Source organism: Nipponia nippon, unplaced genomic scaffold, assembly GCF_047370975.1.
Source record: "Nipponia nippon isolate SJK-2023a ecotype South Korea unplaced genomic scaffold, ASM4737097v1 scaffold_26, whole genome shotgun sequence".
In the NCBI taxonomy this organism is placed as follows: domain Eukaryota; kingdom Metazoa; phylum Chordata; class Aves; order Pelecaniformes; family Threskiornithidae; genus Nipponia; species Nipponia nippon.
The window spans coordinates 5,921,273-5,947,039 of record NW_028262343.1 but is presented as its reverse complement, the minus strand read 5'-3'; the positions used below and the strand labels follow the sequence as shown (position 1 = coordinate 5,947,039).

The 25,767-nt window shown below is 43.5% G+C and overlaps 1 protein-coding gene and 1 pseudogene across 1 annotated transcript in view; one reads left to right on the top strand and one right to left on the bottom strand.

Moving 5' to 3' along the window:
* Nucleotides 1–25,767, bottom strand: part of LOC104011386 (3',5'-cyclic-AMP phosphodiesterase 4D) — a 407,679-nt gene that overhangs the window by 313,040 nt on the left and 68,872 nt on the right. The window lies entirely within an intron of this gene.
* Nucleotides 14,606–17,002, top strand: LOC148055199 (protein NYNRIN-like; annotated as a pseudogene).

The window sequence follows — 25,767 nt, the reverse complement described above, 5'->3', positions numbered from 1 at the left end:
AAAGAGTACTAGGAGAAAGGAATGCAGAGAGGAAAGGATTTTGATGAGAGACAATATGAAACAAAAGTCAGAAAACATTTTCCAAATATATTTGAGAGAGAGACAGAAAAGAAATCACTGATAGTAACTAAGAGCATACCGTAAAAGACCAAAATATGATGCTAAATGCAGAACATCATTATTTTATGGATTAGAACTTACTAGAGTATAGCATAAAAACTATCAGAGAGTTCTTTCTTACAACTATGGCCTGAGGTGGGGAGGAGGTGAAAGGAAAGTAAATGACAAACATGAAAAGCAGTTAGAGCTTCTAAAATAGAGTTTCAGATAAACAAGCTCTGACTGTATCAGCAAATTCTCCTTTATTATAACAACTAAAAAAATGTATTTTAAGAACAAATATCTTCACTTTCCCAACATGCTTAACACATAATTTATATCTCAGTAAACTACACTAGATTTTGCTGGTGTCTTCACATTGTTTTTCTACTTTTTTAATGATAATTTGGATATTTCATCCCTGTAGTAGCTTTTTTCAAAATATTTTCCATCATGATTACTGTCTTCATCGTTAGCCTTAGCCTTGGGGACAGACACTAAAAAAAAAAAACAAACAATCCCCAAAAAAGCAAAACCAAAACCATCTGAATGTCTGGTCCTTTGAGCAATTAAGGTAGGTAAATATGATCGAGTTCTTAGAATCTGTCTGGTGAAGGCAAATATTTTATGCAAATCATAAGAGTAGAAAATTAATCTTCAAATAAGATGGTCACAGCTCTCTAGCTCACTGTAATACCATCATCCCTGCTTGCAGAGTTAAAAGCAACATAGGGCTATTAAGAAACTCTATGTATCATAGTGTCCTAAGAAAAACTTAAAATATTAAATTACATATAGACATAAATACACAAAGCTAAGATAACTAAATTTAAAAAAGTAATATGCCTAGGATGTTATCAATGCGTTTTTTGAAATTAGCAATAACTCACTCGTGACAATTCATCTGTATCAGTATTGCTCTTTTGTTGGTTTTTTTTTTTATAATGTATATTGCACATGATTCTACTACAGAGAGAACAATATCCAAAATAGGGACATGAAGATAAAAGACATTATAAAAACAATAATAAAAAAAGGCTTTAGGACTTTTTGATTTATGAGCCAAAGCAAAATAAAGTCTGACACAATTAAATTCAATTAACAGTTGTTTCTGTCCTGGTTTAACCCCAGCTGGCAACTAAGCGCCACACAGCTACTGGCTCACTCCCCTGCAGCGGGATGGGGGGAGAGAATCCAAAGGATAAAACTGAGAAAACTCGCAGATTGAGATAAAAACAGTTTAATAATGGAAATAAAATAAAATATAACAACAACAGCATTGTAATGAAAAGGAAAATAACACAGAGAGAAACAAAACCCAAGAAAGACAAGTGATGCAAATGAAAACAATTGCTTACCACCAACCAACAGATGACCAGCCAGTCCCCGAGCAGCAGCCCCCCCCCCGCCAACCTCCCCACTAGTTTTATTGCTGAGCATGATGTCATTCGGTATGGAATATCCCTTTGGTCAGTTGGGGTCAGCTGTCCCAGCTGTGTCCCCTCCCAATTTCTTGTGCACCCCCAGCCTACTTGCTGGTGGGGTGGTGTGAGAATCAGAAAAGGCCTTGGCTCTGTGTAAGTGGTACAAAAATTCACGGATGCTTCTCCTCACAGTTCGAATCTCCCCAAGGGAGAAACGGAGTATTCAGAGAGTCCCTGAAATGAAACTCCATAGCAACGAAGTTACTATTAAGCAGGTATTCTTTATTGCAGCGCTGGGCAGCACTGGGGATTCTCCACCATAAGTGCTCCACCGATTTGGTGGACTTTCAGAGATTATATACTATAAAATCCTACATATTCACAGGATTTCCGAGAATTCATTTAAATAAACATGAGAGTTGCTGGAACTTATTAACATGTGCAAATGTCCGATCCGCATGCGCAGTCGTCTCCCGTGGTAGTCTTCAGGTGGTCTTTGGGGGTCTTCAGATGAAGGCTCGTAGTCTTCCTCACTGTGCTCGCTGATTGACCTCTGCTTCTGCGCAAACTCAGTCCCAGCATCACGTAAACTGTGTCCTTCAAGGCTGTCCTCATTCTTTTGTGACCTCCTATCTTCTGTGCATTTGTTCTCCCAAGGCCCAGTTGTCTGAGATGGGATTATCCCGGAGCCCCCTTATCTTACAACCATTCTAACTACTCCCTAAATCACAAAGGCCTTTCTTTTGTTTAGTTAAGTGACTAAGATATTTACAATATCCTCCTTGCCCCTAGGCTTTAATTCTTTCAGGAGGCATTTTGATGCAGTGGCTTTGGCTCTCTTGGCTTTAACCCTTTCATAAGCACTGCTCAGCAATAACAAAAACATCCCTGTATTATCAACACTGTTTTCAGCACAAATCCAAAACATAGCCCCTTACCAGCTACTGTGAAGAAAATTAACTCTACCCCAGCCAAAACCAGCACATTCTCCACCCCTTATTCCATACCATTTACGTCATGCTCAGGTCCCACATTATCCAATGCATCCTCATTACCCACCCACCCCCCTTCCCTTCCTTTTATATAATACACAGGTATCATTCCCTTAGTCTATGGACCACCCCTATAAAATTTCCATAAAATGTCCACTAAGTTCATTTAGTCCATGACTTTGGGCTCCATCTGTTATGATATTCACTCAGGACAGGAGAGGTGGCGTGTTGTGTGGAGTTATTGGGCACCAAAGCCAGCTCAGGTCGGGTCACTGCTGCACTTGCACTGCTTCTTGTAAGACTTCTCCTCCATTGGTTCAGGTGGTTCCTGCTATGGTAATTCCTATAACATGCAACTCAGATCATGGGTTACAACAATTTAAAGGTATTTCCATTACCTTCCCCACCCCTGGTCCCTTTAGACTAGGCCATAAGTTTTAACATTGCAATGAATTCCTCCTCTTGCTTCTAGCCTGGATAGCAGTGAGAGGTTCCTGCTATAATACCTTTGACATATGGCAGCCACAGCAGTGGTGGCATACAGCATCATGTAATACTGCCATCATACAACTCAAATCATGGATTATTTTCACCCAGGATTAAATCCCCTTGAGATACACATTGGACTCCCCCATCCTTCTGCATTACCCACCAAGTGTACCCAGGTCCTTGAGCAAAAGCAAACCCACAAATAGGTTTGCCCTTTCCTGAGGAAGGAATAACCCAGACTGTTTTTCCCAACCAATTCTACTAACCAATGTACTACAGGGATGTTATCGTCTTCCACAGTGCACAGGGGTTTTGATTGGGCAGGGCCAGGTCGACTGGCAGATCCTCTAGTGTTAACTAGCCAAGTGGCTTCGGCTAAATGTGTATCCCAATGCTTGAATGTCCCAGCACCCATTGCTCTCAGTGTAGTCTTTAACAGTCCATTGTATCATTCAATTTTCCTGGAGGCTGGTGCATGATAGGGGATGTGAAATACCCACTCAATGCCATGCCCTTTGGCCCAGGTGTTTATGAGGTTGTTTTGGAAATGAGTCCCATTGTCTGACTCAATTCTTTCTGGGGTGCCATGTCGCCATAGGACTTGCTTTTCAAGGCCCAAGACAGTATTCCGGGCAGTGGCGTGGGTCACAGGGTATGTTTCCAGCCATCCAGTGGTTGCTTCCACCATTGTAAGCACATGGTGCTTGCCTTGGCAGGTTCGTGGTAGTGTGATATAATCAATCTGCCAGGCCTCCCCATATTTATATTTCAGCCATCATCCTCCATACCACAGAGGCTTTAGCCGCTTGGCTTGTTTGATTATGGTGCACATTTTACAGTCATGGATAACCTGTGCAATGGCATCAATAGTCAAGTCCACCCCTCGATCATGAGCCCATCTATATGTTGCATCCCTTCCTAAATGTCCTGATGTGTCATGGGCCCATCGAGCTATAAATAGCTCACCCTTATATTGCTCCACCTGAGCCACTTCAATCTTCCACCTGCTGGTGGTTTTGATGTTCTTCAGTGGCCTGACTCTTGGGTATGGGAGCATCTACGTGACGTACTTTTACAACCAGGTTCTCTACCCAGGCAGCAATATCGTGCCACAATGTGGCAGCCCAGATGGGTTTGCCTCTGCGCTGCCAGTTGCTCTGCTTCCATTGCTGCAACCACCCCCACAGGGCATTTGCCACCATCCATGAATCAGTATGAAGCACTGGCCACTTTTCTCATTTAGCAATATCTAAAACCAGCTGGATGGCTTTCACTTCTGCAAAATGACTCGATTCACCTTCTCCTTCAGCACTTTCTGTGACTTGTCATGTAGGACTCCACACAGCAGCTTTCCACCTTCGATGTTTTCCCACAATACAACAGGATCCATCTGTAAACAGGGCATATTGCTTCTCATTTTCTGGTAATTTGTTATACACTGGGGCCTCTTCAGCACGAGCCGCCTCCTCTGGCAACACTCCCAAGTTTTGGCCCTCTGGTCAAAGAGGGTGAGTGTGTGTGTGAGCAAGGAGTCGAAAAGGGGCACCAGTCAGCTCAATGGAGCTGCCCACTGTGAAGGGACTCAGGTCCTAGCAGTTAAAGTCTCGGGTGGTGTGTGTGCGACTGAATGGTGTGTGAATGCTCGGGCAGCTGCTGCTCCCTTAACAGTTTGGCGACCCAGGTGGGATCAGGCCAGCACCCTTGGATCCTCCCGCCTCCAAACATCCAGCTGCCGGCAGCAGGTGAATTTACCTGGGACCTTTGGAGAGGGAGGCACCCAAAGGTGAGTGTTAAAAATTCCCGGAGCAGACTCGAGACCAGTGATTTAGGGGGTGCGTGGCCTGATTGGCGTAAATCGCACGAGGAAAGAAAAAAAAAAGGGGGGAAGAAAAAAAAAGGTGGTGCGTGGCTTGATCAGTGTAAATCACACAAAAGGTGGTGCGTGGCCTGATCAGTGTAAACCACACAAAGGTGGTGCATGGCCTGATCAGCATAAATCACACAAAAGGTGGTGCGTGGCCTGATCAGCATAAACCGCACATTCATGAGAAAAAGAAATGGGAAAAGCACCCAGCATAGAAAAGGGGACGCCCTTGGCCGAATTTTTACAGAATTTGGAGAAAATTTATGGTACAGCGGAATTATCTAAAAAGCGCGCAACCAAATTATGCCAACATAAATGGCCGTTTATTACAAGAATGGCAGGAGGGAGCTCCCTGCAGTCATGACCAACCTGGGGAACAAACTAATGTATTCAAGACTGGAGGATAGGTACCCATACCAAATGGATTACTGGTATGTATGGCATGCATGGCCTGGGGAGAGAAAACTTCCAGGAGAAAAGTCGAAAAAGAAAAAGCGGGTAATTGTAGCAGTAGCAGAAGCTACCCCACAAAAAATTCCTGTGAGTAGTTCAATCCCACTTTATCTGTCATCTCTATCTTCTTCTGATTCTCCTCCTGTTTACCCTCCCACTGCTGGACTCTTTCCTATGACTATGACTCATGTTCCTAATCCTGCTGCTGTGCAACCTGGGGCCTGGCAGAGACTGGGCCAGTGTTAACCTTTTATAGGCACCAGCCTTGGAAACATAGTGATGTAGTGGTGTGGGGAAGTAAGATGCCCCGCCTAAGATGCTGAGAGGTGTGCCCAGCTACTCTCGAATATATGTGCAGGGTATAATCCGAATTGAAGTGACACTTGAATACTGTTAAGGGAACTCTTTCACCCTGATGAAAGAGAGAAAATAATGAATAAGGATGCTGAATTGGCTCAACAGGCAGGAGGAAACAGAAACCCCTGGACAGCAAATGATCCAAACTGGGACTGTAATCATGCAGGAGACCTGATGAGCATCCTAGTGATTTTTGGGGACAACTCCGGCAAGCTCTGCTAAAATACGGAGGAATGACGCCACAGAATTTTAATGATGTGCTCACGATTAGCGTCTTTGTGGGACAGGCGGTGCCTGATATACGGGATTACTTTAAAGAACACATGCCCGGGTGGCAGGGAGAGAATTTGTAAAAGATTTTGAGTATTGCTGTGTTTGTATATGATGGGTGCAAGGAAAGACAAAAAGCTGAGCATATTAAAGAGAAAAAAAAAAAAGGGGGGGAGAAAGATTAAAAAAAATAGAGAAAAAAAGTTAAGAGGAAAAAAAAAAGAGGCAAAAGAACAGGAGGCAAGTTTACTGGCTGTGGCTTTAGTAAGGAATTTGCAAGTGAGAGATGGGAGCTGGGAGTTGGGGGGAAGAAGACGGGATACGAGGTCTGAGCTAAGACCAGGAAAAAAGGAAAGGGGAATGGGAAGGAATGCTGGAAAGGAGTTGATACAAAAATTCACGGATGCTTCTCCTCACAGTCTGAATCCCCCCAAGGGAGAAACGGAGTATTCAGAGAGTCCCTGAAATGAAACTCCATAGCAACGAAGTTACTATTAAGCAGGTATTCTTTATTGCAGCGCTGGGCAGCACTGGGGATTCTCCACCATAAGTGCTCCACCGATTTGGTGGACTTTCAGAGATTATATACTATAAAATCCTACATATTCACAGGATTTCCGAGAATTCATTTGCATAAACATGAGAGTTGCTGGAACTTATTAACATATGCAAATGTCCGATCCGCATGAGCAGTCATCTCCCGTGGTGGTCTTCAGGTGGTCTTTGGGGGTCTTCAGATGAAGGCTCGTAGTCTTCCTCACTGTGCTCGCTGATTGACCTCTGCTTCTGCGCAAACTCAGTCCCAGCATCACGTAAACTGTGTCCTTCAAGGCTGTCCTCATTCTTTTGTGACCTCCTATCTTCTGTGCATTTGTTCTCCCAAGGCCCAGTTGTCTGAGATGGGATTATCCCTGAGCCCCCTTATCTTACAACCATTCTTGACTACTCCCTAAATCACAAAGGCCTTTCTTTTGTTTAGTTAAGTGAATAAGATATTTAAATATCCTCCTTGCCCCTAGGCTTTTCAGGAGGCATTTTGATGCAGTGGCTTTGTCTATCTTGGCTTTAACCCTTTCATTCCCCCCTTTTCTTTAAACTTTGTAAATTTCTTTACAAAGGTCTTAAGTTTTCATATTTTATCACCTTAGGCAAGGCCCAAACTCTCATAGCCAATTTCTTCAGCTTATACCACAAAAGGCCATTGACAACTGTTAGTATAATAACAAACACCAATAATATCAAGAGTGGGTGGACTAGAACGTTCAAAGTTTTCTCTGCAGAGGGTGAGTATCCCAAAAGATATCCCGCCAATGATGGGAGGTATCATCTTTAATTTGACTAGACAGTCCAATAAGTTTGTCCTTAGTTATTATTGGTTCAAGATTTTGTTTAATTTTTCCAGAGATATGTTTGCACGACTTATATTTAAGCCAAAACATTGCCACTTGTTCTTCTGTATATGCGAACACATAAAGGCAGTGATTAGGTGATATTCTTCAACTACCGATGAGTTATTAGTCACTAAACACACACGTCTGGCATTAATTTCTACAAACACATCAGGAGACAGGATCATCCATTTGCAATTGTTAACAGAATGTTCTAATAACCATGGTTCATATAACTGAGATGATTGTTGTCCACATAAGATACCGTCAGAGGTGGTTTCACCAAGATCTAAATCATATGTTTGTCTCAGGTAGTGGCAAAGATTTTTCAGGAATTATACTTAATACCTGACCTTGTTCCACAGCTTGTCTTGCCTCGTGATCAGCTAATTTATTTCCCACTTCCCTGTCAGTGTTACCTTTCTGATGCCCTTTGCAGTGCATAATCGCCACTGCTGACGGAAGTTGTACAGCATCTAAAAGTCGTAAAATTATATCAGCATGTTTTATACCTTTCCCTTGAGCAGTTAAGAGTCCTCGTTCTTTCCAAATTGCTCCATGGTCATGGACTACACCAAAGGCATATTTTGAATCCTTCCAAATATTTACTCGCAGCCCTTCGGCCAGCTCCAACGCTCTCACTAGGGCAATTATTTCAGCTCGTTGTGCAGATGTGCCCTTAGGGAGTGACTTTGCTTCCACCAGTCGGTCTGTGGTGGTTACAGCATATCCTGCCATTCGAACTCCATTCTTTAAGAAACTGCTCCCATCAGTGTACCAGGTTTGGTCGGCTTCCTCCAGCAGCTCCTCCTTCAGGTCTGGTCTGCTTGCATATACAGTTTCAATAGTTTCTATGCAATCATGCACGACAGTCTCCATTTCCTGTTTATCGCTTATGACTTCTATATCATCTAAAACGGAGGTTACAGTGTGGGAAGTGTGCACAATCATCTTTTGTCCCAAAGTAAATTTTCGAGCTTCTTGGATAAGCAAAACAACGACAGCCACTGCCCGAAGGCACCCCGGCCATCCTTTGCTTACTTCATCCAATTGTTTAGAGAAGTATGCTACAACTCGTTTATAAGGACCCAGCTTCTGGGCCAGAATTCCCAGAGCCACTCCTTGCCTTTCATATGAGAACAGCCAGAAAGGTTTCGTTACATCCGGTAGGCCCAAAGCTGGAGCCTTCATTAGCTCCAGTTTCACTTCCTTGAATGCCCTCTTAGCTTCATCAGTCCATATTAATTGTGTCTGGCTATTTTCAACAGTTCATATAGAGGTTTAACCAAAAGTCCATAATTATAGATCCATAATTAGCACCAACCTGTCATTTCCCAAAAGGTTTGAAGCTCTTTTACCGTGGTCGGTTCTGGAGTTCTGCAGATAGCTTCCTTTCGGTCATTCCCGAGCTGTCTTTGTCCCTTGGAAATCACGAATCCCAGGTATATTACTTCCTTCTTCAAGATTTGGGCTTTCTGTAATGAGACTCGATAACCACTTAATCCCAGAAATTTTAACAAGTTCACAGTCCATTCCTTGCACTCTTCATCCTTTTCTGTGGCTATTAAGATATCATCCACATATTGCAAAAGAATCCCATTTCCTGGGGGCCTCCCCCAGGTCTCCAATTCCTTAGCTAATTGATTTCCAAAAATGGTAGGGCTGTTTTTAAATCCTTGGGGTAACACTGTCCAGGTCAGTTGGGTTTTTCGTCCTGTATCAGGGTTTTCCCATTCAAAGGCAAATAAATTGCAGTTTTCTGGAGCCAAGGTAAGGCAAAAGAATGCATCCTTTAAATCTAACACAGTAAACCATTCATAGGTTTCCTTTAAACCAGTCAGCAGAGTATATGGGTTTGCCACTACTGGATACAAATCTTCAACTATTTATTACCCGCAAATCTTGCACCAATTGATAAGTTTTGCCATCAGGCTTTTTGACGGGCAAAATGGGAGTGTTATATTCTGAAGAGCATTCAATTAATAGTCCAAATTTTATAAACTCTTCTATACTACTTTTTACCCCTCACCTATCTTCCTATTTCAAGGGGTATTGCTTTATCTTAACAGGTCGTGCCCCTTCTTTGAGTTTAACAACAACCAATTCAGCATTTTTAGCCTTTCCAGGTATTCCTGAGGCCCACGCTCCTGGGTATACCTGGTCTTTTATTTCTTGTATAATTTCTTCTTCTTTAATTTGGGGTTCGGTAAGAACCAAGCTTAAAATTCCAATGTGATTTTTGTCTGGTATTTTAAACTCAATTTCCCCATTTCTAAATTTTATTTCGGGATTTAGTTGTTCTAATAGGTCCCTTCCCAGTAATAGTCTAGGAGCCTCAGGCAGGTAGAGAAATTTGTGAATCCCCACACTCTTCCCAATTCTAAATTTTAACGGTTTCAAGAAAAAAGCTTTTTCAACCTGCCCAGTGGCTCCCACAACATTAACATTTTGTTTACTTATAGGTAACAAGGTTTGATTCAATACAGAGAACATGGCTAACGCAGCCACTATCTCCCAGTTTCCTTCTGTCCTCCCCCTCCCCATTCCGATATACTCTCCACGCTTCCTTCAGCAATTTTTCTAAATTCCTTATATCTGGTTCCCTAAGTTTCTGAAGTTTCTTTCTGGTGTCATTAGTGGATTGTCCCAGAAACAGAGATACCAACTGCTGCGTGGCAGCTTCTGACTCCGGTTCCATAGTAGTAAATCTTCTCACAGCAGCCCGTAAGTGATCTAAAAACTCCGTGGGCGTTTCAGTCTGCCCCTGCTTGACAGCATACAGAGCAGACCAGTTAACTGCCTTTGGGATCGCATGTTCTATTCCCAATTTGATCCAGGTTCGGTATCGTTGCAACAAACGGTACTGAGCTGGATCATTAGGGTCCCAACCCAGGTCCCTGGAGGGCACATGATCTTCGGCTGTGCCCTGTAACACTCGTCCCTCAATCTATGTTTCTACATGAGCTCGGGCTGCCTTTAATACAAGCTGCTTCTCAGTTTCAGTCATAGCACCTAGCATAAGATCCACATCTTTCCAATCCGGGTCCAAATTCTTAGTAATCCACTCAAACCTTTTCGCAATCCCACTTGGGTCCTCCCTGTACCTCTTAACTGCATCCTTCCACTTATCCACATCATCCATCTGGAAAGGCACTCTTCTTCCGCCTTTCTGGGTTTCTCTTTCACCTTCAAACACCTCTGTCCAATACTACATGCTGAACAACATCGCTTCAACTTCCCTAACTCTTTCTGATTTTCCTTTTCCAAAGCCAACACCATGGGATCTTGGGGAGCAACATTAAAACCACAATCTTTCTGGGACTCAGGGTGATTTCGGAGGGTGAAAAACATATCCGCATACATAGCTTCGTCCCATTTTCCCTCCCTCCTTAAAAATAACAGGAGTTGCAGCAAGGCATTATACTTCAGAGTCCCATTCAAAGGCCACTTTTCTTCATCATCTAATTTATACAATGGCCATCACTGATTACAATACTTAATTAGAGTTTTCTTATTCACATTTCCTCCAGGAGGACCCCCTATGTCCTTCCAGTGATATAAAATGCAACCTAATGGAGATTTCTTTGGTATCTCTTTACTTTGTTGTGACCCTCCCATTTTATTGGTCCTAGTTCTCTCCTGTATTCCCGCAGTATCTTAACAGTTAGTTCCACGGTCCACACTTTACCACTTAGAGGGTTACAGAGTTACTGTTTTACATCCTTACAATCTTTTTCTTTCGCTTCGTCCGTCTCCGGCCGTTTCCCTCGCGGGACAACGAAACCGCGGATCAGGACTCCGCACTCGCTTCGTACTAAGAGTACGTCTCATTCACACACGCACAGGACAGCATACACACTTTTGACGACAAAACACTCAAATACCAATACAAAGTACGTCTCATTCACAGACGCGCAGGACAGTATAGACACTTTTGACAACAAAAACGCTCACATACCAATACAATGAACAAAAATCCTAAAAGCAAACACAGACCAACTACTTGTCCTTATACCATGCCAAACACAATCCCAAAATCAAATAACCGAGTTCCAAAGCCAAGATCCAATATACTCAAATGCAAGTGTTCCAAAAGAGCACGGAAGTGCTCCCAGATGGGCACCAAAGTGCCCCCAGATGGGCACCGAAGGACTCCCAGATGGGCACCGAAGTGCCCCCAGATGAGCACCGAAGTGCTCCCCAGTGTATACCTTTAAGGCGCTAGCAGCCCGGTATACTCCACCAAGCGTGAACCACTCACGGCTTACAGGGGTTTCCGACAGATGACTAGTCCCAAACCAAATTTAAGAAAGAATACCTTTTTCCGAAGACGGTCCTTGTCTGCTCCCGCAGCGATCCGATTGAGGCAAGGAGTCCCTCCGGAAATTTTCCGGGGGTACCCTAGGGAGTCCCGTTCTCAACGGGTCCTGCAGCCGAACAGAGAGGGTCCCATCTGGGGTGCCAAAACTGATAAAAAAATTCACGGATGCTTCTCCTCACAGTCTGAATCCCCCCAAGGGAGAAACGGAGTATTCAGAGAGTCCCTGAAATGAAACTCCATAGCAACGAAGTTACTATTAAGCAGGTATTCTTTATTGCAGCGCTGGGCAGCACTGGGGATTCTTCACCATAAGTGCTCCACCGATTTAGTGGACTTTCAGAGATTATATACTATAAAATCCTACATATTCACAGGATTTCCGAGAATTCATTTAAATAAACGGGGGGTTTCCTGGAACTCATTAACATATGCAAATGTCCGATCCGCATGCGCAGTTGTCTCCCGTGGTGGTCTTCAGGTGGTCTTTGGGGGTCTTCAGATGAAGGCTCGTAGTCTTCCTCACTGTGCTCGCTGATTGACCTCTGCTTCTGCGCAAACTCAGTCCCAGCATCACGTAAACTGTGTCCTTCAAGGCTGTCCTCATTCTTTTGTGACCTCCTATCTTCCATGCATTTGTTCTCCCAAGGCCCAGTTGTCTGAGATGGGATTATCCCTGAGCCCCCTTATCTTACAACCATTCTAACTACTCTCTAAATCACAAAGGCCTTTCTTTTGTTTAGTTAAGTGACTAAGATATTTACAATATCCTCCTTGCCCCTAGGCTTTAATTCTTTCAGGAGGCATTTTGATGCAGTGGCTTTGTCTATCTTGGCTTTAACCCTTTCAGAGTGTTATTATTGTGGGAACTTAGGGCATATAGAGTGGGAATGCCCACTCTGGCCGCGGGAAAGGACAAAAGAAGGAAACTGTCACCGGGAAGAATTGCCTCAGGAAGATTCGCAATCACAGTGACTGGAAGAAAGAGACCCTATGGATCTTGAAGCAGAAAGATTAGAAATTTTTAATATGTGGGTAACCCAATTGGATCAGCAGAGACATATTATAGGTAAAGTTGAAGGTCGTGAAGTTGAATTCTTGGTGGATATGGGAGCCACGTTATCCCTTTTGAATTTTACCCCGAGACGGTCTCAGACCACAGACAGAATTTTAATACATGGAGTCGCAGGACAAAGAGAGCAGAATTTGAGTAAACCCCTATTAGTAACCATAGGAAACAAGAGTATATGGGGGTGATTTGTATTGGTGGGGGACTCCCCAGCGTGCCTGTTAGGGAGAGATGTCTTGCAGACTCTAGATGTAGAATTACACTTGTCACCTGAAGGAACAGATTTAATAATCATGGGAATGACTGTAGTCACTGGAAGCCCAAATAATGAGCTAAAAATACCGGAAGTATTGAAATGGTACCAACAAAGCTGTGGAGTAAAACTAGCACGGATGTAGGATTACTAGTTTCAGCTCAACCCGTAAACAAAAAACAAAAAAACCAAACCAAACCAAAACAAAAAAAAACGAAGGGAGGAGACCCCCCTCCGGCTGTGAAACAGTATCCGATTCCTCAAGAAGCTGAGAAGAGCATTCAAAAGCAAATAGACCGGTATTTAGCCCAAGGGATTCTAAAAGCGTGTGTGTCACCGTATAATACTCCTATACTCCCCATAAAAAAAGGAATAGATTAGGTGAAGATGGGGACCTGGAATATCATTTTGTACAAGATGTACGGGTAATTAATCAGTACGTAGTGACTCCTCATCCAGTAGTGCCCCATCCCTCTACCATACTTTTGCAAATACCGCATTGGGCAAGAGATTTTACTGTGATTGATCTAACCACTGCCTCCTTTACCATCCCTTTAGGTGAGGACAGCCAACTTTTGTTTGCCTTTAGGTGGAAAGGACAACAATTAACCTGGACTCCTCTCCCACAAGGGTTTGGAGGGTCTCCTACAATTTTTTTCACGAATACTGAGAAATGATTTGAGAGACATAAAATTACCTGGTGAATCGGCTCTTGTACAATATGTAGACGATTTGCTAATAGCGAGTACAGATGAGGATGCCTGTATAAAAGACACTATACATCTATGTACTGCCTTAGCAGAGAAAGGCCATCGTGCATCTCCGTCCAAACTTCAGCTGTGTCAGAAGGAAGTTAAATATTTAGGGTTTATCCTAAGGGAAGGGTAGCGAGTAATAGACCCAGAAAAGAATAGAAGCTGTAATAAAGCTTCCGTGTCCGGTCACAAAGAAACAGTTGCGAGGGTTCCTTGGAGCTGTGGGATTTTGTTGGGAGAATTAACAAGATCACTGGCAAAAGCAACAAGTAATGAGTAGGTAGAACCTATTGCATGGGGTCCAGAAAAGGAGCAAGCGTTTAAAACAATGAAAGGAGATTTGGCATCAGCTCCTGCTCTTGGACTCCCAGACTATACAAAACCCTTTAATTTGTATGTACATGAGCAAAATGGGATAGCCAATGGAGTTATAATGCAGAAATTGGGTCTGCATCACAGGCCAGTTGCCTATTATTCAACTCAGCTTGATCCAGTGGCAGCAGGAGCACCAACTTGTATTAAATCAGCAGCGGCAGCAGCGGCTATATTGGAGAAAAGTCACCCACTTATCTTAGGACATTCAGTGACAATTTATGTCCCACATGAAGCAGAAATACTACTGAAGCAATATGTGACTGAAAGGGTTAAAGCCAAGATAGACAAAGCCACTGCATCAAAATGCCTCCTGAAAGAATTAAAGCCTAGGGGCAAGGAGGATATTGTAAATATCTTAGTCACTTAACAAAAGAAAGGCCTTTGTGATTTAGAGAGTAGTTAGAATGGTTGTAAGATAAGGGGGCTCCGGGATAATCCCATCTCAGACAACTGGGCCTTGGGAGAACAAATGCACCAAAGATAAGAAAGTTGCAAGGGGATGACAACAACAGCCTTGAAGGACGTGATCCCTGAACTGAAGCAAAGGTCAGTCACTGAAGAAGACTACGAGCCTTCATCTGAAGACCCCCAAAGACCACCCAAAGACCACCAAGGAAGACGACTGGGCATGTGGATCGGAGATTTGCATATATTAATGAGTCCCAGGAAATCTCATGTTTATGTAAATTAATTCTCGGAAATCCTGTGAATATGTAGGACTTCATAGTATATAATCTCTGAAAGTCTACCAAATTGGTGGAGCACTCATGGTGGAGAATCCCCAGCGCTGCCCAGCGCTGCAATAAAATGCCTGCTTAATAACACTCTGTTGTTATTGAGTTTTATTACATCGGTTTCCTTACCCAGCCGCACCTGGCTTCCCACCTCGGTGAGGAAAGTTAGAAAGCAAGGGGGTTCGAAGAACTCCGATCTTTGTATCAGACCTAAGCATTGTCACTACAACAGACACATAGGTATGAACTAATTCTCCTAGTGGCAGATAATGTTATTCTGAGGAGATGCAATAGCCTGAATCCCGAGACGTTGTTACTATTGCCTGATGAAGGGGAAGAACATCATCAGTGTGAATGGGCAATGCTTACTTCTAGCAAACCACTAACAGATTTAACTGATGTTCCTTTGCAGAATCGAGATTTGGCGTTGTTTGTAGATGGCTCATCCTACTATTCGCATGGACAATGAGGGACTGGGTACGCCATGGTCAGCCAAGGACAAGTGATAGAAGCTGAACCACTCCCAACAAGGCTGAGCACACAAGGAGTGGAACTGGCAGCTTTGATGCGCACAGCCCATCTACGAAAGAGAAAACAAGTCAATATCTACATGGACTCTCGGTATGCCTTCGGGGTGTGCCATGCGATAGGAATGCTATGGAAAGAATGAGGATATCTCACATCATCGGGGAAAAGGGTATCCAATGGAGAGGAAATAAGCAATTTGCTGGAATCAGTCCAACTACCCAAAGAAATTGCTGTGATACATTGCCCAGCCCATACCAAGGACACTACAGAAATTAGTAAAGGAAACGCCATAGCTGATGCAGCTGCGAAGGCTGCAGCCCAGCAACCTCTGAGAGAGTGTATGGTTGCAATCTCAATGGAAAATCAGAATGAATGATCTAATTTAAGAGACCCCAAAACAATGGGAGAAGTGGGAAGCAAAACAAGATAACAGTGGAACATGGATGATTGGAGGAAAACCAGTTTGCCAAGAAATATTTAATTACCGTGGCCAGGTGGTTTCACGACAAAGCTCATGGAGGAGCAGAGGCAGTGGCTAACCAGGTGCAAAAAATATGGACAGCACCAGGAATTTATGCCGCCACAAAAAGGATCACCAGTAGCTGCGCAACCTGCCAAAAGTTTTCAAGTATCAAGACGAGCTCAGAGTTAGGGGGACGACCATGGGCCTACTTCCCTTCTCAGGGAATGGATCACACAGATATGCTATCCAACAGTGGATACAAACATTTAGTAGTTATAGTAGACCAATTGTCAGGTTGGGTAGAAGCTTTCTCCACGAGAAAAGCGGACACAGGGGGAGTAGTAAAAGCATTATTAAAGGGAATTATACCCAGATATGGAATTCCCAAATCAATTGAATCAGACAGGGGGACAGGTAGAAAGAATGAACAGAACCTTAAAAGAAAAGATAGCAAAAATATCCACAAACACTGGTTTGAAGTGGCCGGACGCATTGCACTTAGCTCTATGGGATGTGCGAAATGCCTTGCGACAACCCATAGGACTAACGCCAGCAGAAATTCTCTTTGGGAGACATTTGGCCATACCAGGGACTTATATCCCAGCTAAGACCAGCCTGCTGGATGGAGATGAATGATTGACCCAGTATGTTATAAGTATGCAGAAACAGTTTGCAGACCATAAAAAAGTATGCTCAAACGGTACCAGTCGGCACCACCTGAAGTACAGGTACATGGTATACAGCCTGGGGATAAAGTTCTAATAAAGATATTTTCTTGAAAGTCTAAGCTAGAACCGAAGTGGGAAGGGCCATATACTGTTTTACTATGTTCTTACTTTGCTGTTAAAGTTTCAGGAAAAGAAAATTGGATACACCACTCACATGTCGAACGAGTGAGGGATAGCCAACCAGCTGACAAAGTGGACACCCCTTAGGACCCTCTCTATTAGCATTAGGGACTAATCAATGGCCTTTGTCTGACATATTAAGCAGGATTGCTTAATAAAAAAACAAAGGGAGGACTGTTGTAGAAGTCACTTTCTAGCTCAAATAAGGATCCAAAGACCTGTTGAAGCCTTGGACTGCAAGCTGTGAACTTTCACCTAGATACGCTGACCTTATGCTGAACTCTTACCTAGCTACATGAAGGAAGGCCCTGAAACCGGTGCAAACCCAGGAAGATAAGGTAGTCGAAACCATCGGCAGAAGCTGCAACTATTCAAGATAAGAAAAGGAACGTCCTGCCTGGAGACTGGGAAAGGAGCCAATAAGGAACAAGAAGACCCCAGACCCAAATATTACTATTGGACCGAACCGTCGCATGAGGGGAGGGGAACTTAGACTGTAAGGGTATAATTGCCCTTTGTTCGGGGTCCCTCTCCAGAGGCACCCAGCTCGAGCTGCTCTTCACCGCTGTACCACTCAATAAATTCGCCTGGTGTATGTCATGTCGGAGACTCTGCTTCGGGGAAACCTAGGGTCGAGCCTGAAGGGAGAGGAAGCGCCCGAGGGTGAGTGTGTGTGCGAGCAAGGAGTCGAAAAGGGGCGCCCGTCAGCTCAACAGAGCTGCCTGCTGAGAAGGGACTCCGGTCCTAGCAGTTAAAGTCTCGGGTGGTGTGTGTGCGACTCCCTGAATGGTGTGTGAATACTCGGGCGGCTGCTGCTCCCTTAACACCAGTCCATGATCACTTCCAGAATTCCTGGGCAGTCGGTGTTTCCCATTCGAGCCCGTTGCATTATCTGTGTGACCCTCTTACTCCATGTAGCATCAGTTGCATGATGTGTACAGGGGACCCTCCCTTTGAACATCCAGCACAGGCAATCGAGGTGCCAAGAGGAGCTGTGCTTCAGCACCAACTAGTTCTGAAGCAGCTCGAGCTCCTTCATATGCTGGTAATATTTCTTTTTTAGTTGGGGTGTAATGGGCTTCAGATCCTCTATATCCCGGGCTCCAAAACCCTAGAGGTCGACCTTGAGTCTCTCCAGGCACTTTCTGACAGAGGCTCCAGGTGTGGTCGCTATCCCTGGCTGAGGTTTAAAGCACGTTTTTCACATCTTGTCCTGCCCGGACTGGCCCAAGGGCTACTGCACAAACTATCTCCCGTTTAATTTGTTCAAAAGCTTGCTGCTGCTCAGGGCCCCATTCAAAATCGTTCTTCTTCCAGGTCACTCGATAGAGAGGGCTTATGATCAGACTGTAATTTGGAATATGCATTCACCAAAAACCCACGACACCTAAGAAAGCTCGTGTTTCTTTTTTGGTAGTTGGTGGGGACATAGCTGTTATTTTGTTCATGACATCCATTGGGATCTGATGATGTCCATCTTGCCATTTTATTCCTAAAAATTGGATTTCCTGTGTAGGTCCTTTGAGCTTACTTTGTTTTATGGCAAAACCAGCTTTCAAAGGAATCTGGATTATTCTTCTCCCTTTCTCAAAAACTACTTCTGCTGTGTTGCCCCACACGATGATGTCATCAATGTATTGCAGGTGTTCTGGAGCCCCACCCTGTTCCAGTGCAGTCTGGATCAGTCCATGGCAAATGGTGGGGCTGTGTTTCCACCCCTGGGGCAGTCGATTCCAGGTGTACTGGATGCCCCTCCAAGTGAAAGCAAACTGTGGCCTGCACTCAGCTGCCAAAGGGATTGAGAAAAACGAGTTAGCAATATCAATTGTCACATACTGAAAGGGTTAAAGCCAAGATAGACAAAGCCACTGCATCAAAATGCCTCCTGAAAAGCCTAGGGGCAAGGAGGATATTTAAATATCTTATTCACTTAACTAAACAAAAGAAAGGCCTTTGTGATTTAGGGAGTAGTTAGAATGGTTGTAAGATAAGGGGGCTCCAGGATAATCCCATCTCAGACAACTGGGCCTTGGGAGAACAAATGCACAGAAGATAGGAAGTCACAATAGAATGACAACAGCCTTGAAGGACACAGTTTACGTGATGCTGGGACTGAGTTTGCGCAGAAGTAGAGGTCAATCAGTGAGGAAGACTACGAGCCTTCATCTGAAGACCCCCAAAGACCACCTGAAGACCACCACGGGAGACAACTGCGCATGCGGATCGGACATTTGCATATGTTAATGAGTTCCAGTAAATCCCCCGTTTATTTAAATGAATTCTCAGAAATCCTGTGAATATGTAGGATTTTATAGTATATAATCTCTGAAAGTCCACCAAATCGGTGGAGCACTTATGGTGGAGAATCCCCAGTGCTGCTCAGCGCTGCAATAAAGAATACCTGCTTAATAGTAACTTCGTTGCTATTGAGTTCCATTTCAGGGACTCTCTGAATACTCCGTTTCTCCCTTGGGGAGATTCGAACTGTGAGGAGAAGCATCCGTGAATTTTTGTATCAATACTATTTGGCAGCCTTTGACTCCAGTTCATGTTGAAGTTCTAGCATGTCTAGCATGGCAGCACTCAGCAGTGGTGTGACTTTGTTCAGGCCCCGATAGTCCGCTGTTAGCCTCCACTCTGTTAGACTTTTGCACTGGCCATATGGGACTCAAAGGTTGAACGAGCCTTACTGATCACTCCTTGACTCTCCAGTCGCTGGATCAGCTTATGGATGGGAACCAGGGAGTCTCGATTGGTGCGATATTGTTGCCGGTGCACTGTCTTGGTAGCAATTGGCACCTGCTGTTATTTAACCCGCAGCAACCCCACCACAGACGGATCCTCTGAAAGACCAGGCAAGCTAGGCAGCTGCTTAATCTCCGTACTCAAGGCAGCTATACTAAAAGCCCACCGGTACCCTTTTGGGTCCTTGAAATACCCTCTCCTGAGGTAGTCTATGCCAAGGATACATAGAGCCTCTGGACCAGTCACAATGGGGTGCTTTTGCTGCTCATTCCCATTTAGGCTTGATACCAAAGACTTAATTTAGTAAAAGATCAGGCCCCTTTTGTGTAAATTCTGTAAGGTGTAAACTTTGTAAGATAAAGGAGTCTGCATGTCAAAGGTCTCAATAATAGTATCTCCTGGGTTGTAAAGCCTGACAGACTGAAAGCAGAATGTGATAAGGAGGAATTGAAACAATGAGATGAGGAGGGAGGAATGATTACATGTCTGAAGGAATAGTTACATGTCTGCCTAAAACCAGTTTCCAGACAGTTGAGGCTTTAGAAACTTGTCCATAATCTCATAATGTAAATTACTAACCAATCATTGTAAAGAGAATGAGTTTTGCAGTTTTTGTGTATAAATGTATCGTGGAAGTCCTGTTCGGTGTGCATGTTAGGAGGAGAGATCCCCCATGTACTCAGCGCTGCAATAAACCAATGTCGGCTTTCTAAACTATCATTTGGTTCAGAGAGTTTTCTTGGTTACTATTTTCGGTAACAGGCTTACCTCAGCCTCCAACACAGTTCTTGGGATCCTCCCGTTACTCCAGAAATACGGATAGATTCTGCCTATTTGTAATCTGATGGTATTAGAGTACACTGTGCACTGGTGTCCCCTAGAGCTTTTTACTCCTGTAGGGTTGATGTGCCAGGCCATTGAACCCACACAGTCCAGTAAACCTAATTGTCCTGCCACGCCAAAAGCAGGGCCCCTCTATTCCTGGTCGGAGCATTCATTATTTGATTTTTGTAACTGCAAACCAGAAGTCCCTTCATCAGGGTCTAAAGTACGATCAGCCCTTCTACTCTGCCCAACAGACACTGGAGCAGTAATTTTCCTGGATGGATGCCTTTTGGCTGTTGTTTTTCCTTGCAGTTCCTGTACCCGAGCTTCTAGTCTCCAGGTAGGTTCACCATCCCACTTCCTCATGTCCTCCCCCTGCTCACGCAGGAAGAACCACAGGGTTGCACGTGGTGTGCACCACCAGTACCCTCTCCCTTGAACAGAAAAAGGCTGACTCTTAATAGCTGAGATCTTGGCTGGAGTGTGTGAGGAAAACCTATCCTTCTCAGATTGCTCAGACAATTTTTGGGTCAGCTCCTTCACAGCCGAGACACAGGTCCGCATGGAGGAAGTGAGATTGTCTTTGTATTCTTGGAGTTGTCTGACCAGTCCATCTATAGCTGGTGCCTCCATGTCTATCCAGCTCATTATCGCCAGGGTATTGGTGTATGATGTTGGTGCATTTCGTATAAACTTTCACCACATGGACCACATGCACTGGATTTCATGCAGGTCTTTGGATACCTGGTTGTCATCCAGGTTGTTATAGATCACCTCCACTATAGTGTGGTAGTGCAGGCCCCCCCCCCCCCCCCCCCCCGAGATCTCAGGATAAGCCCTATTGTGCTGTTATTTTGGTCACAAGTGCAGTGACTTGAGTGTCAGGCACTTTCTGGCCACGCCATCTGCTGCCTGAATGGAACATCAGGACCACTCTGAGATCTCATAAGCTGTGCATGCTTTGGGAAAAACTCCCATTGTGCTGTTATCTTGGTTGCAAGTGCAGTAGACCTGGGGCTAGGGTGGCCAGGCACCCCCTGGCCACACCTGGGCCATCTGCTGCCTGAATTGTATACCAGAATGACTCAGCATGAATTGTGGCCAGAATGGAAAATACTGATCAAAGCCAATCATCTTGAGATCCTATAAATAGTGATCAAAAAGTGAGACCTTTCGAGCCTTCCAGGACAGCAGTGAGTTGTGTGACCCAGTATCTCTCCCTGAGCTGGGATGCCTCTCAAGGGTAGATTTCACGAGGACTGAAAGATCATCTGACGATGATTTCTCGAGGACTCAAAGGCCTCCTCGAAGTTCACTGACTGTCCGTTGATCAATGCCGGCACATAAAAGTATTTCATGAAACTCACAAAAAGGGAAATTTTAATCACAGGTTAACCTCTGTGTGTGTGTGTGTGTGTGTGTATGTGTGTGCAATTTGATTCAGAACTGTTTGTCTGTCTGTCTGTGTGCAATTTGATCTGTGTGTACAACCCTGCTGTAAGTTTTGGGTGACCCTTGCCATTCTTGAATCTTTAACTAAGTCGCTATTTTAATTGTAACAAATTACATTGAATTGCTCTGTTAAATTAGCTGATGCTTAAGTGCTGTTAAGAATTATACAACCTAATTTTGTGATCTATTTCAAAAATATTAACAAATCTTAAATTGCTGCTAAACCAATGCTGTGTAAAAAATCATATTCTTGACAGTGATATAAAGGATTGATTGCGCATATATAATCCTTTAGACATAAACCGTTGACCAAGTCTGGGACTAGGATTGGATCCAGCCGCACTCTCTGAGAAGGAGTTTAGAAAGGAAGGGGGTCCTTTCTGAACCTCATGACTCAATGGGAGGGTCTCCCTGACAGTGTTGTCTGACCCTGTCCTCTATGCAGTAAATCGTCAAGTCGATCGCCATTGAATCTTGTTAAACCACTGTCGCATTTACCATTAAACCTTGTTAACTCATTGGTTTATATTTTTGCTTCTCTCTCACTCCATCCGCGACACACAGCTAAATCCCTCAGATACTGGATACCTCCCTCAATGGTGGTCCGTTTGCTTCGGGAATTTGCAAGTTCTTCCTTGAAGGGATACCTGTCCTTCACACTCGACAGGAGTCGCCGCCAAAGACTGAGCACTCCTGCCCTTTTTCCAATCCCTTTGTCAATGGCCTTATCCTTAGCAAGGGATCCCAGCTGCCGGGCTTCCTTACCCTCTAATTCCTGACTATTGGCCCCAATATCCCAGCATCAGAGTAACTAGCTGAGAATTAGCTCGCCTGGTTGACAGCTGAAATCTTTTCGCATATTTTGCAGCTTGCTTAGGGATAGAGTGGTTTCTGTCTCATTTATGATTTGTCTCTTTCTCCTCCTGTTCTTGTGACTGCTCTGCTGCAGAACAGGCTGCCTCTTCTGATTCTTTCTCCTGCTCCCTCTTAGGAGAAGCTTCTTCATCCCTTACTAAACGAGTTGACTTCCGCTTCCATTGTTTCTTTTTAGTTATAGTGGCAACTGATATAGTGTCTAGTTTAGCCACAGTGTCTGTTGGTATGTTTTCAGATCCAGAGACCCTCTCTTCTCCTTGAGGGTGCTGCATAATATCGAGCAGTGTTTGGTAGGTGCAGGCCAGGCCCCAGCACAGTGCGGTAAGTTGTGCCTCTTTGGAATAGCCAAGGATATAAAAGAACAGAATATTTTTAACAAATCTTCATATTCCTATTTTCTCTCAAACCCTTCTTAAAATCCTCACCTTAAGGATGTCAATGAGAAAGTTGCCATTGGCCTCAGCAGGGTCAGGTTTTAACTTGGATCTTTGAAGGACAATTTAAGACATTATTTATTATTATAAAATCATAATTTGAAATTGCTAAGGCATTTTACTGTAAAATTTCACTAAACATGTACTATTCCATCATATTTATAATTAAAAGAATAAGGATCTTCACATTTTTGAGTCAAAGCAGAACTGAACTTTTTTTTTTTACAATGCACGAACTCTGTAAAAAACCTCTCTTCCATTCATGTAATTTAATTTTTTTTCCAGGGCTGTCTTGAAATGTCAGCTCTTCCCAAGTAAGGAAAAACATTTCTACACAAACTCTGTGAGAAACTAAACGGGGCCTTTTCAAGCGAGAGCACTGTAGATGCTTTTTCCTACGTGGCTGGTTGCAGCTGTCATTTCAAAATCTCACATTCTTTGGCTATTAGGTAACTACCTGCACATCAGTTATTCTCTGTTCCAGTGTAAAAGTGCAAAACAAGTCATCTACTCAGATTATTTTAAAAAGTGATTGGTTTCAGGGATTTTCTTATTTGTTTTCAATCAATGAAAACAAACTCTTACTTGACTTATTTTAAACACTCTTTTAAAGTCAGCTATCATTAATTGTTTTTATAATTTGAAGTGACTTCTTGTTTCTCTTCAGATAGCTGAATTTTAGGATTTATTTCATGAGTATACTTTTCCTGTTACCAAAGTTACTTCACAAAGTGCACATTTTTATTTCCATCTTTCTCATGTCTTAGAGACAGCATTTCAAAATTAATGTAATGCACTCTAAATCATTTACAAGATTTATGACCCTTCATGCTGTTTCTGATTTTTTAATGGAAAAAATGTCATTTTCTCCAGAAAATCTGTATGGATATATTGAAGTTCTACAGGTACAGTTAAGGTAATTACCTTAATAGAGATTTGTGTGTTGCCATTCAGTCTTTTTATTTCTACTCACAAGCTCTTGTCTCCTACCTGAAGTTACTCTATAGCTGTTTCATTTACCTGTCAGATACCTAACCCTTTCCTTGTGCTGAGTTTCAGTATGTAATTTACTTTTAAAATTCTCCTTTCCATTTTTAAAAATTTTCATTTAAGAATGGTGGCTAGAGAATTACAAAGATTTCAACAGAAAGTATCTTGTCAACAATAGTTCCGGTTTTCTAATGAACAGATGCAGATGTGTAAATATGCATATTTATTGTTATCTTGAAGCTTCATACAACATGAAGTGCAGTGTTAATCAGCACATTTTTCTACAAGGCTGCAGTATTTCTGTGAAGTTCTGTAGGAATTTCATTTTTCATTATGTCATTGCACAGTCTGAGACCTTGAATTTCTAAAACTTCAGCTAAGAAAATAATTGCACAAGAATCTAAACTTTTATTTTTACAGTGTATTTCCAGCTTTTCTAGGGAAAACTTGAAAATGCAATGGAGTGCTGAGCCAGTTTCAGGCACAGTCCATGTCTGCGGTTGCCTGTTGTAGCAGGCCATGGGTAATAGTGGGGACTCAGGGTGGGGGAGAGAACAACTAAATGATTGGTAAAGTCAGACTACATTTAGCCCCTAGCATTCCTTGGATGTCTGACCTGTAGAAGTGTACAAAAAATATATATTACAAAATGTACAAGTCCAAAGTGGGATTGCAGAGCCTATCTGCTCTGACAAGCTCTCTGTCAATGCCAATTCAGGGGTCCTGTCAAAGCTGGAAAGACATTTACCCCTTTATTATGAGGTGAACAATAATACAGCAACAACAGTTTGTAAAACACCCAAAACATTTCAATAAAACTATTATTAAAACCATTCAGTGAAATCTCAACCCAAAGAACTATTTACGAGTTCTCTTCCGATTTCCTAGCTTGTAGGGCCATTTCCTTACTAGTAATCTCCCATTACAGTTATGAGGCTATTTTTCAGGTGCCTCTTGCTGTGCTTTTCCGTAAAAGATTTTTATTTTTTCAGAATATGTTTTTCTTTTTCTTTTCTTTTTTAATTTAATAAAATAATGTCACCTTTTCATGTAATTGTTGTCTTAACATATGCTTTTAAAGCAGATTTATCACAGTGAGGTTACATACTTGCTTAAAGTGCCAACATTTTCAGAGTAACATCAAAACTATACATGTTATGTAATTAAAAAGCTTGTCTCCACACAGACACAGGAGCATGGAGGCACGATGCCGGGAGGGGGAACCCCAAATAGCCCAGTCAGAGAAAGGGAGCTCCTGCCTGGCCCCTCCCTGGGGAGCCTCAGCCCCACGGGATGAGGGTGACATCCACCATGGTGAGTCAATGGGAGAGGCTCCCTGCAGTACTGAGAGGGTACTGCCTGGAGGGCATGGCACATGTTATGGGATGCTGGGGAAGAGCACTTTGGAATTGCGCAGGACTTATTATGGGATGTTCAGGGGAGGAAGCAAAAGCACGGAAAGGGACAGATCAAGGTGGTTTGGAGACAAACAAGGATGGGAAAATAGAGGGATAAGGGGTTAAAAGGAGATGGTCGGTATCCTTGTCTGGCCATGCCCTGTGCCTAATCTCCACAGTCTGTCCTGTCCTCTTATTAAACTGCACTTCTAACTCTTTTCCTGAGCACGGGGCTCTCTATTCTGTGTGCATGTGTGCGTATGGGGGGCTGACTGCCAGCAACCAGGGTCAGACCGCTTGTCATTGGGCCTGTGTGTCCATGGTGCCAGCAACTGGAGCGAGTGAGCGTATGCAAGTCCGTGTGTAGTT